This window comes from Brachyhypopomus gauderio, chromosome 7 (genome assembly GCF_052324685.1).
Source record: "Brachyhypopomus gauderio isolate BG-103 chromosome 7, BGAUD_0.2, whole genome shotgun sequence".
NCBI classification, from domain to species: domain Eukaryota; kingdom Metazoa; phylum Chordata; class Actinopteri; order Gymnotiformes; family Hypopomidae; genus Brachyhypopomus; species Brachyhypopomus gauderio.
The window spans coordinates 17,059,472-17,073,424 of record NC_135217.1 but is presented as its reverse complement, the minus strand read 5'-3'; positions in this window follow the sequence as shown (position 1 = coordinate 17,073,424).

Genomic DNA, 13,953 nt, shown 5'->3' with positions numbered 1-13,953 from the left:
TATGATTAAATTAAGGTTGTATTTACGGTCTAATAGCTTTACTTAGTCTGTTTAAAAGAGAGGGAGAAAAGATGGCTTAGTCTTAGGCCTTAGGCATATATAAAAGAATAAAGAAACTTAAATGTAGCAAATTAAATATAGATGTATGAATATATATAACTGCTTAATTTCTAAATTAAAATATGACAATTTAATTGATCCTTTTCATTTCCCCATTGTGTTGTTGATTTTAATCACCAGTCAGAGCAACCCAAATACGTGGATATACATTAGGGTCTCAGTAAATGTACCAGAAGGTGTGAATTTGTGCACGACCTACAAATCTTCAAAAATAAAATGCATTTATAATAAAACTCTTGGTCTACACTTTATGTCACCCTGACCCATGACTCATGCATGAAATAGTCCATTTCAGAAGTCTGGAATTAGGAAGAATAGTACTGAATCGTCACTGACTTTGAGTAAAATTCAAATGGTTCCAAAACTGCATTCGAACCTGTTTTCTATGTTTCATCTGCTTGTTTTCATTTTTTCAGGTGATGGGGCAGAGATCTTTGTTTACAACTTATGCAGTCGATTAATCCAATCCAGAACTGACACATCAAAATCAACCACAATGCCTGTTTGAACCACAGGCAGATCTTTGACTGGGACAATGCACAGCTATAGTACTTCAGCCTCACAGGTGTACACTCACCTCCCATTGACCTCTTCTTTCTCCACTGGAACAGGGCTAATAAGCATATTTGGTTCATGGCCCCTAACTGGCCAGCAGGCAGCAGCTAGCACCTATTTGTATTACAGGAGCTGAGCATATCAGACTGCATTGCCTTGCTTTGTCATGATGCATAAGTACACTGCACCTAAACTTCAGTCTGTCTTTATAAATGTTCCACTTTGTGGCACAACAGTTCTAAAAAGGTATTTGAGGACTGCACCGTTTGCGAGAGAAGGATAAACTCTGTGAGACTATGACTACAAAAAAGTTCCAAATTATTTGTCTGTCTCAGTGCAATAAAAAGTTTATCTGAAAGAATAATTCACTTGATCAGGTTTCATGGTCTTTTGAGTTAATAAAGGTGTTAAAATCTTTACAAGAGGCAGCCTTAGGCATGAAGAGCTAACATCCTGCAGAGTTTCATTTCATCTTTTTTATAACCTACATTGGTGTAGCCTTTTGATATCTCAGTGGTTCCTGGATCAACTGAGTCAAATTATCACTCTGGAACTGTGACAGGGCTGGGCTTTGGGTGTTCAGGACAGGAAACGTCAGGCGTCTGTACAGTTGCATTGGATACTCCTCTAATATACTGAAAATGTAATAAGAAATATTTTTTATTTGAAAGCAAAATCTGTACTGATGGCATTTGCTGGTGTAACCAAGATCTTTACATTTATTCCTCTCAACTATGCTGCAAACATCCTTCCAATGGAATTTATTGTATATTGTAGACTATGTAATTAAATGCTAAAGTAGTTAAAGACATTGCACAGCATGTAAATGCAGAGCACTGTCTTACTATGTTTGGTTAGCATCAATTTTTTTGCTTTACAGTGGGTGATCGTAATGATCAATTGGTCAGCCATATTGCTATTGCAGACATAACAATAATTATTCAGCAGTTACTTGAAATCCACTTAAGTTAAATCTACTTAAAATGGGCAGCCTTTTCCACAGTATGGGACTCAAATCCACACAATTGTCTGGGCCATCTGCTGAGCAAATATTCTGCAGACTTCCAAATGCTGTCAAAATTAATCATGGTTGTGCTGGAAAGATCTTCAGATCAAAATCAGGGAAACAAAGGTGCTGGTTGAGAATCCTAAGACACAACAATATGTTTACTATCACAATACTTTTATGTATAACCTTTATTCTGTTATGTGCTATACATTTAAGTGCTGAACAAGGCAGAACAGTAGCTCTATGTGGCATTCCACAGGTGAAGACAGAGGCTGAGTGAACATTTGCACCCAGAATGCACAGTCAGCTCATGGGATTGTAGCACCACCATTCAGGACATGTGGGAGGTGGTTAGAAGAATATGGTTCATTAAACATCAACAATTCTCTGCATTTACATGCATTAGATTAGATCTGCATGCAGAAAACGTTTGACAGCAACCTCAGACAAATGCACAAGGTCTTAGAGTTAGACATCGAATACATCGACTTTTTTCAGAAATGTTGTCTTGTACATATTTTCTTATCTGATAACAATATTGCCAAAATCCACAGTTCCTTCCAATACTGGCCTGTGGTGAGAGTACACATGGTTTGGATGATGAGGAGAAATAGAAATCAGTACAAATGGTAATCTAACACATCTAGTGTAAAGATGCTTCTACGGGCATTGATTGCCTAGTTCAATGTGTTTAAATGGAAACTCTAGTCAGATAGCTCTCTAAGAGTATTACACTAGAAGCAGTTGAACACCAGCTATATGAATAGATTAAATACTTCTGCATGAGTTCAAACCGTGAAATGAAAGAATGAATAGGGGAGACTGTTATTATTATGGCCCCATGTGGCAGTGCACTCCGTATAACAATGCTGTGCAGCAGAATAAAAGTAATCCCGACATTAGGCACGTACAAATTAAAAGTCCAGTCATTTCTTCCACTGCCAGCGGTACTCTTGCCTGATCATTTCAACACGCTGTTCATGGCTCATCTGCATGCGTCTGCTAACACTGCGCCTGCTCCTGTGCAAGAGGACGTGTTGTCTTTTCTGCTTCTCCCTGGGAGCTCGCAGTAACCGTCCAAATGCTACCACCTGGCTTCTGTCTTTCTCTGCCATTTTCATTCTTTTGCACACACACACAAAAATTCCGGCAATCCTTTAGAAACTATTTTGGCATTAGAGGACATACTGGCTTCTCACAAACACACGCCGTTGCTCAGTGACACAGCATGTATGCTCTCCCTGGTTGACAGTGTCCGGATAATTCACTTCTTGCAATAAAGCTGCGTGCATGGGTTTAATTTTAAATTTATGGCCTGTTTCATGCAGTGTGCATCTCTGAAGCTGGGAGCAAACGAATTCTGATTTGAAATTCATTGCATGAGGTGGCTATGTTGTAGTAGGCGTATTTGTTTTTGTTTTTAGAGTGCGGTGGGTCTATGTGGCATCAAATGCTGTTATTTACGGCAGGATGCTGTTCATTGTTACACAGTCTCATTAAAGCAGGACGAGAGTCAGTCGATTCCTTAGAGAGGCAAGAGGTCAGAAAAAAGTCATTTTCTCTTTCTGTTTAGTCACTGCTTTTGCAAAGACTCTATAATTGCATTGTTCCTTTGTATTGGTGGCCTTCATTTAGGCCTGTGTCCTTTACGAGCTAAAAACTGCTGACGCACTGTTCGGTGATTATATCCCTTTTCAGTCAAAGGACCAAGGTAACAGCTTTGATATAAGGGACAACATCACTTGGTAATGAGACTATGTCATCATCCAGTCATTTCTAATGTAACAGCACATAATGCTTCTGAATAATCAGTTATGGTATATCAATGTTTGTTAATCCTGCGGTAAGCTGGCACGATTCACCCTCCCTCTGGCTCCATGGTTCCCTCCCTCACTGTTTCTCTCGCTTGTCGGTTGTCGTTTCATGTTTTCTTTCTGACTGTGTGGTTCCGCCTGTTCCCTGTAGTTCTAGTCATTGGGTTTCTGGTTTTCGTTTCTTTCCCATGTTTCCCTGTTTGTTCTTCTTCTCGTTCGTGATATATATAGGGAAGACATGAAGGGAAGACCTGGGTGTAGGATTAGCATTCATCCTGGTTGGTCGTGACGGTTAGGGATGTATCTGCATGAAGACGTGACGGATGGGTTGATGCACATCAGTTTCTTCCCGGGTCATGTCTGTCCAACTGCTGTTAGAGTCCAACTTTTCTTCCTGAATGTCCTAGTTGGTCCAGAGGTCTCGGGTCACTGTGTGGTCAAATCTTCCACACCAAGTACAAGTATTCATGTGTGACCAAAATGTCAATTTTCAAAATTCCATTAATCTCTACGCTATTTAATCATAAGGCAAATGTAATAAACAGGTCACTTGGTCAGATGTGTTATGTTTAATTTCCTTGACAAGGGAAAGCCCAGAAATACATATGTAGTCAGTATTTAAATAAAAAATCAGAATCGCTTTGAGATCAATCCTCCACTGACAGAGTTTCCATGCAGTCTACACACTGGCAAATAAATTTTAAAGTATCTTACCACTGTGGGATTGCAGTTCATCTCTGTCTTCTGCTAGAAGGTAGAGGAGATCAGGATTTTAAATGTTTACGTTCACCCAAGCACTTAATCTCATGGAGATCCCAGACAACTCCAACCTGCAAAAGGGGCCAAACAACCCACCTCCTATTCACTGACACAGTATGCCCCTCTCCTTCACACACACACACACACACACACACACACACACACACACACACACACACACACACACACACACACACACACACACACACCACTGTCATGACACATTTTCATCAACATTGTTTTTCATCGTGAGACGGTCCCGTCAATACTCCCCCTGGTGCACCACAGCTCGGTCATTAACTACAATAAAATGTCCCCAGACGAGGAAGAACAAGGAGCCGTTTAAAGCTGAGTCCTGCTCCAGGAACATGGCCTCTGGAGCAGCAGGAACGTGGCCTCTGGAGCAGCACGGGACTCCATAGGTGTCAAATAAAGAAGCAAAAACAAGCAAAGAGTAAACCAGAGAAACTGGACTAGCTGTGCTGAACTATTCAGGCCACATAAGAATTGGTTTGAGATACAGTAATAAAGGATTATTGAAAACTGGACAAGAGGCAGCGAACAGCACTGATCTCCAGAGGAGGACCTGAAAGATTCAGATGCTCCAAACCAGCAAACGCAGGACAGAAAGGAGCTCAATCTGGCTATATGTCCAATAAAACTCTCTGCATAATTGGTATCTGCTCAACAAGAGAACAGTGCAGATGTACTGCTTTTCATGAAGTAACACACATTCCTGTCATACACAAGAGTGGCTTCTAAAAACCTCTAAGTCACAGCACAGAAATAATCATAACTACATGATATAGGCAGTAAAATGACTGACTGAGGATCAGACTACTCTTCTGCCAAACTGCTATAAATGATAATGATTCTCATAATATCTATCTATCTATCTATCTATCTATCTATCTATCTATCTATCTATCTATCTGTCTGTCTGTCTGTCTGTCTGTCTGTCTGTCTGTCTGTCTGTCTGTCTCTCTCTCTCTCTCTCTCTCCAATGTGACATTAATGAAATGAAATTAATGTCTCTGTTCTGTCTGTGCAATCAACAGGAACAGAGCCTATGCTACATCAAATCTGCTATGATACCACCAAGGTCGAAATAATCAGGTCTGATGATTGGTTCAGATGGTGAGCAAGGTGTGCAGGTTGCAGAAGACCAAAACTCATCTGATATAGTCTTGATTAGCAGCCTCTATCTCACCGTACACACACAGACACAAGACACACACACACACACAGACACACGCACACACACACACACACATGAATATGTAGAAATCTCTGGAAATTTCTGAAAAAGGTGGATTCTGTAAAAGAACTATGTAACACTGAAAAAACAACGGAATACCTAATAAACTACAGAAATGAAAACAATTGTTTTATAATAAATTACTCAACAATCATATGGTTCATTTAAATTGACCAAGTAATTAGAGGTTTTAGAGATTATTTTACATGAAGAGCCCTTATGAATCATCATCTCAGAAAAGAAAGACATTTATATTGTATTTCCATAAAGAGTATCAGACTCTTTAGCAGATTAAGAACAGCTCAAAAGAATCACCCACAGCTTTATTACAACGTGCTCTGCTCTTTGTGCACAGAGAGCTATGGAAAAAATGTTCAGCAGGACCTCAGTTACAGCCCTGCAGGACCTGTTACAGCCCTGTAAGACCTGTTACAGCCCTGTGGGACTTGTTACAGCCCTGCAGAACCTCATTACAGCCCTGCAAGACATCAGTTACAGCCCTGCAGGACTTCAGTTACACCCAAGCAGGACCTCAGTTACAGCCCTGCGGGACTTGTTACAGCCCTGCAGGACCTCATTACAGCCCTGCAAGACATCAGTTACAGCCCTGCAAGACATCAGGTACAGCCCTGCAAGACATCAGTTACAGCCCTGCAGGACTTGTTACAGTTTAGTGTCCCTCTCTCCCTCTTGCAGTTCATCAGTGATTTTTATTCCATAAATCTAAGAAATAGTGCTCAGATCTGTTTTTTTGTATGTAAAATGTAATTTTACAAAACATTTTATAAAGGTACTCCTATCGGTATGAGGAGGCTCTGAGAAAAAGGCATCATTACGCGTTCTGGGCACTCGAACCAACGAGGAATGGAAAGCGGCCTGCGGAATTAACACAAACAAGGCAAAACAAACACGAGCACAATGCACACACTGTCCTGCTTTTCTCAGAACTCGTGATTCCAGGGCCACAAATGTATGCAAGGACGTGGAGGCTGAGGAAGGCGTTCCAGTAGGTAAATGACAGCGTTACATCCATTAGTCAACAGTGTGGCAGCAGTCAGCAGGGTTGAGGGCTGGAATGAAACGAGCACGCAAAGCATTTGCCACGCAAGTATAATGTGCAGCCTCATGGCAGTGTCATAAGCAGTGCATTAATCGTGTGTGTGTGTGTGTGTGTGTGTGTGTGTGTGTGTGTGTGTGTGTCTGCTTGGATCAAATGGTTTCCATGCTCCAGTTTCCATGCCATTGAAATATTCTTTGGCCCTGTTGTTTCAGACATGGTAACTACTTTAGCAGTAATGATTGTAAGAGGATCACTGACACAGTGCACTCCCCACCATGAAGCATAGCTGATACAAGCCTATTATACTACCTATGCCACATAATGTAACAGAAACACACACTGACCTACCATTAACATCGACCTTTATTGAAAAGAGGAAAAATGTGTCCTCTATATGGATTTTTGTATATACAATAAATATCCTTAAATAAACATTTTAAAGGATTTTTGTATTTGACACCATTATCATGAATCAAGTATTTAAAGTATTCTTGAGAATACGTTTTTTATCTCAATTCTCACAGATAGGTACTTGACTCTGGAGGGGAAAAGGTTCATAAACTGTAAACGACCAGAGTGACAGTAAAAAGCAATGTGTGTTGCTGAAATTAGCATGGATATCATAACCAGGGTTGTGCCACAAGGATACCCAGGTACTGTTAAAAGACAGCACTTCCTCGTCACGTTAAAGAGTCTGCCCTGCTGTAACTTAACTCAGGTCCTTGCTAGTGGCTTTATAGGTCACAGGTTATATCTTAAAGGTTCAGGTTATATCTTCACAGCCAGCACCTAGGTTGTGTTGTGAGCTGCAGATTAGATGTTTATGCCCCAGAGAGCCTGTTTAAATTTTAAAACCTAATTAAAATAGCTTACACAAAGACAAAAACAGCCTGTAATGAAGAGCTCCAAGAATCTTGGATGTTGAATCATTATAATATTGTCCATTGCTAAGGTGTCCAAGCACAATTATCCAAATCAGTTTTGCTATGCAGGAAGGTTAGCTTAGGTCTCCTGTCCACCTTAAATGAAACCTTGCAAATTGACTTCGAACAAGGCAAGCCTCTTTGTTATATACATAAAGGCCCTGCAGGCAGTGTGTGTGTTTGTTTGTGTGTGTGTGTGTGTGTGTGTGTGTGTGTGTGTGTGTGTGTGTGTGTGTGTGTGTGTGGGTGTGTGTGTGTGTGTGTGTGTGTGTGTGTGTGTGTGTAAGAGAGAGAGAGAGAGACCAGTCTACATCCTGAAAGGTTTTCTATTATACCGACCACGCTCAGTTAATGAACTTTGTCTCCAGACAGGATTGTAGGACACACTGAGAAGTTTAGAGTAGGCTAATGCGACACAACTAACCAAGAAAAGCATTCAATAATAATTCCACAGAAAGCTATTCATTTTAACACCCTTAACACAGAGACGCTACTACTTTACTACAGAAACATTTGGAAGCATCCATTTGTCTCCTTAAAAGAAAAAAATAGGTTAATCACATGGCTGACCATGAAGCTACACACCAAAGTGGAAGTGATGTCTAAATCTTTGACATCTTCATACCATTTCATAACATCTCAAATAAGGAATATCTCAGGAATACATGCTGAGCTTCCGTATTTCCACCAGAACGCACCGGTCCCCTCGTGCTACGCTAGCTGACTAAAATAACGAATTGATGCACTGCATGCTCACAACCATTAGGCACCTGAACACTATTTCTCATTTAATAAGGGTAAAAAAAAATAAAACTTTGCATCTGCAAAGCGACAGTCCACTCTAGCACACGTGGGTCTCTCATTCGAAGGGTCCGTGGATCTGCGTCTGGGCTGAGGAGAACGGACCAACCCAATGGCTGCACCTTCCAGAGCAATTCATCACCCTGTCAACTGTTTCAGGAGCAAAGACAAAGAGTGCATATAAATTGTATCTTCAGCAGAGCCAAGTGAGGCAAAAAAGAGCTGGGTGCGAAGTCAACAACCTCAACGTCAACAACCTCGCCGATGTGTGACGGTCACAAGATAACTCTTTGTCTGTCATATAGATTGTGGTAAAAACAAGAAATTGTTTTTACAATGCAGCTGGTTCTCCACGCAAGGATTCAAATGTCCAGCCGTCACACAAGGCTTAATTTTTACCTGTTTGTTCAAATGATGGATGATTTGAGTGTAAGAGTGCTTATATTTGAGTGCTAACACATGTTTGGAGCTAATAGCATGTAACGTCAAAAGCAAATCTTGACCATCCAGCATAAGGAGACCCCAGTTTCATTTGCGCCACCATGAGACATCTCCGTGAGTCATCACTTGAAGTGGAGGGTTCTGAGGACTGGCAGAACATCGGGGACGGACATCCAGCGCAGCTCTGTGAACTTTGAACTTTGCTTGGTGACACATTAGGATCCCAAAACACAGTTCATTACAGGTATCTGTCTTCATTAACGACAGCGAAGAAGCCTTACAGATGTACTCCATGTTTCTCTCTCTCTCTCTCTCTCTCACACACACAGACACACACACACACACACACACACATCTATTCTATTTCCAGCCAGCTGCATCAGGAGATCACAGGACCCTTTTCACACTGTTACCATCCAGACTCGCACTTACGAAGAACGTAACATGATTGCCATGACAGGAACAGTCTGAAATAGTGAGTCACACCAGCTCACCAAGGTTACGAAGAGTCACACTTTGTGTCTGCTGCCCCAGCACCCACAGGGCCAACGAGGCATGCGGTGAGCAGGAACCCGACTCCCCTCCTCGTCCAGCTGGGTGGCGACATCGACCCAGCCAGCCTCTGCTGTGCGGTCCTCGCTCACGTGCTGCTGAATCCCTTTCAGTCCTGAAATCAAAGATGGCTTTGATGAGAGCTTTTCTATACGGTTATCAGGGAGTGAACAAATTTCCCGGCTGCTTGTCCTGGCCGGACCAGTGCGCCCCGTGGGGGGGACAGTTGCCTGGTCACAGGTTATCTGCCTTGGGGTGAGAATGAAGCGGAACACTGATAGGTCTGCTGCCCTTTGAACCCGTGCTGGGCTCTTATCTAGAGAAGGGCCACCTGTACCTGTACCTGCGCTGCACGCACGCTAGTGCAGCCAGTCTGAATACATAAAAAGAATCATGAAAGTTAAAACCAAATGTCGCACTGTGTCTTATCTCTGCAAGCCCCTCACAACCGACCCCTAGCAGTTTACAATTAAAAAGGTTGACATTAGTTTAAACAAGAAAAAAATAGAAAACCTGTAAAAATGTTTTGGTCAGCAATGACATTCAGTGTGCTCATTACAATATTGCTGGTTTTTATGGTCACATAAATGTCACATGACAAATCACATGAGCAGATCACTCCCTCACACTCTCTCTCTCTCTCTCTCTCTCTCTCTCTCACACACACACACACACACACATACACACACAAAATATTTAATCATAATTTCTATATATAAATACAGCATGTAAGCTGCAGGCTAGTTGTTAGCCAGGCATGTTTCTCAGTTATTATTACATGCATAACTTTTGCCAGTCTGGCTGAGATTTACAGATGGAGTTGACCGACCTCTCAGACTGTTATGAGATTTTGATTGAAAGGTAGCCTTGAAAAAGACTTTTCAATTAGGTACTCCGCCAGGTCTGTCTAACTTGTATTTGCCATCTGAAGTTATCTGGCCAAGGAGGCATGTACATGACATTTTACTAATAATATCATAGCCCCTTATTCATAATGCTGAGAAGGGCCTGGCTCTTATAGGCCAACACCCATAGTGCAAATCATACATTTCATTGGTCAGATTTCCTATGATTTTGCTACAACAGTACAAAACCCTACAAAGTATCACCAGAAGGGCCATGCGGGAACAAACACAGCCAGGAGTCCCTGCACCTATATAATGAGCTGTTTTAATTACTTCCACTTTCATATAGAAATGAGTCTTATAGTAACCATGTTTTTTTAAGACAAATAACCTACATGAATGTTTTTTAGATTATACTTTTTTAAAGATAGAAGTCATTGTTAAGACCTTTAACCTGAACACAGTCCAATAAATCCATTTTGCTTCATATAGTACCTTTTGTATCTCTTTCCTGTGCCAGTGTATTTTGTTTTTCACAAAGCTTCATGTCAAACAGACTCTGACTGTATCTTTGAAGTGACTGACCAGTGGAAAATGTGGATCTGCTCTACAAACATCTATTTTGTGTTCAATAACCTGAATCTCGTGTTTTCTATTTGTCTTACAGACGTAATCCACACAGATGTGACCAAGAATCATCACATGAGCTTGTGCTAGCCTTGATTTAATAATCTTAACATATGATGTTACTCCATTGTTGTCAATGCATTCTCACTTGTAACATGGTCCAAGGGTTTGAATTTGATTGGAATTTGATAATAATATTAGACCTTACCAGTTAGTCCCAAATGTTTTGCCCACTGTAATAATTTAAAAGCGGGGAATCTCTAAAGAAATGCTTCCCAATCTCATCTACATCTGCAAGGAATTTTTGTTTCAAACAAAGTGCATTAAATGCTTGCTTTTTTACTTTAACAGCATTAACAAACCATTTAGAAAAATCTCCTCCTAGAAAATGATTATACATCATCTTGCTCTTTGATTCACTGCCATCAGCATTCAGAAATATCCATTCGAGTCTCAAATCTGATGGCAGGGAAGAGTCCTTTTGAGTGGCACTTGGTAGTAAAGTGTCAATTATACAAAGTCAGTGGCCTACTGAAAGCTCTAAGTGACAAGTTGTAGTCTTGTATAATTTCTTCATCCATTCTCCATCAACCTCTATGTGACTCCGGTGAGTACTCATTTATGTCCAGATTAATGTCTGGATGTGTTCTGGTTCAGTCAGAATTTCCTCTTCTCCTACCCAGATTTTAAACTGGGTCCTGGTCACACCGCATTTGCAGGGTCTGGCTTCTCCTCTAAGCATTTCCTGACAACATTGATCTGAACTTTGTTTCATCTAAGCTTTCCTCCCTCCCATGGTCACTGAAGGCATTCACCTTGACTGAGGATGCCTTCAGAATCAGACCATGTCTCTCTTCTCTGGGGCATATGGCAGATGGTATTAGAACATCCACGGCTAGATGTGTGTCTCAAAGGTGTGAGAAGAGCAAGTCCTTTCCTGGAAGCTCATAGACACTTTCAGCCCACAGGGGCTTCATGCTTTTTTTTTTGTTACAGAAATATCTTCTCATCTGACAGTGCATCAGATCTGATGCTTCTCCATCCTAGCTTACCTCATACTGCTCTTGACAGAATGTAATCGACGTGACGTTGACCTGTGAATTTATTGTGTCTAGAGGGTACAGAATAGGTAGCGAAATATGAAGTTACCGTGTCTTGTGTGTTTGAGAAACGCTTTCATTTCCTACAGACCTGAATTCTTTTCACTACATTATTGGGATGCTGCATTTTCAGTTCTGTCAGCAAAGTCCAGGCTGTTTCAGATACTGACCCAAAAGAAGCAGCCCAGAGCCTCGTTACCTCACAGGGTGGGGGGAGAACGGAGCAGGACAAGCCAGTGGGTAAGGTGACCCGCAACCTGTGGGCAATCATGCACAACTTTTGTCATGTGGCCCTAAATTTAGTTTCCATGATGCATTTCCTTCTTTCTGTGAAGAACCACAAGGAACTACCGTCCGCAATATCACACAATACCCTGTCAACATTTTTAAGGCATATCCAGTACAACCACGTCTCACAATAATCACATTTTGTCTCATGATGAACTACCAGTGTGTAAATATATGTGATTTAATTAGCACAAGTGAATCTGCTAGGCTAGCACTTTTCCCCAACAACTTTTTTTTGGGGAACCCCATGTTTATTTTTTTCTTCATTACTTTGAGTTAGGTACAGTGCTAAGGTTTCAATCAATGGTAAACATCCTGAACTTGTGTTGTATGCTGTAGGTTTAGTTCTGTCTCATATTCCATTAGACTGACTTAGTAAAAGAAGGCTCATCATAACCCACTAAACCCTATATGTCCCCACCTAACAACAGAGGGGCATTACCTTACAGGTGTCACCTGCCAATAGGACCGTGGTACCTCACAGGTACACCTGTTCACCTACCAACAGGACCGTGGTACCTCACAGGTACACCTGTTCACCTGCCAACAGGACCGTGGTACCTCACAGGTACACCTGTTCACCTGCCAACAGGACCGTGGTACCTCACAGGTACACCTGTTCACCTGCCAACAGGACCGTGGTACCTCACAGGTACACCTGTTCACCTGCCAACAGGACTGTGGTACCTCACAGGTACACCTGTTCACCTGCCAACAGGACCGTGGTACCTCACAGGTACACCTGTTCACCTGCCAACAGGACCGTGGTACCTCACAGGTACACCTGTTCACCTGCCAACAGGACCATTGTACCTCACAGGTACACCTGTTCACCTGCCAACAGGACCGTGGTACCTCACAGGTACACCTGTTCACCTGCCAACAGAGACAGCGATTTCGCTTGTGGAGCAAGCCAGAAAGTCCTTCGGACAAGCTGAGACTAGCTGAACCTTTAGCTGGTTTACTCCGCCTATATCTCCCCACAGGGTCAATATTTCTTTCACCCAGCACAGTTTGTGTGTGTGTGTGTGTGTAGAGTTCACTGAAGGCTTGTAATGAAGAGGCACTCTCCTTACAAGCAAGGATAATTACAAGGATCTCGCAGGAACACGTAACACATTACCATCAGGCGCTTAGTGTCACCATAATTTTACTAAGACTCTAGCATTAGCTGCTTTGCCCTTAAGCAAAGTCTAAGGCCATCGTAGGCAGTGTACAACACGTCTGTACAACACATCTGTACAACACGTCTGGACACCAGTCTAGACCCTAGAGTGGAGTAACGCTTCAGGATACATGCTCCAGACAGCCCCAGTCTTCTGATCAAAGTAACGATTTGCCACTCCTGGCAATTACAGCCATATTGATTTAAAATATGATGTGAAAAGGCAGATCTGAAAGTGTAATTAGTAAGTACAAAGAAGTCAGATTTCTCTCCACATTTTACAGAAATAATAGATATAACTGAGCTGAGGAGGGTTATGGCAAAAACATGTAGCTGATATTCCAGCAAAAACATGTTCAATGGTAGGAATCAAGATTGTCTGCAAAGTAAATATATACCTGCATAACAAAATTAATAAAATACATAAGGCTGCTTGTGCAAGGTCATTACAAAACAATTGTGAATATTTTATGCAATGAATAAATATTGTATGCAAGTAATAAATATTGTATGTAAATGCGATTCGGGAGACATTTGGTCATTCTACTCTAGACTCTGACAAAATGCACTCACAGAGAAACATACTTTTGGGTTTTGATCAATAAAAGTGTTCTCATGTGTAAGTTTGAAATTGGT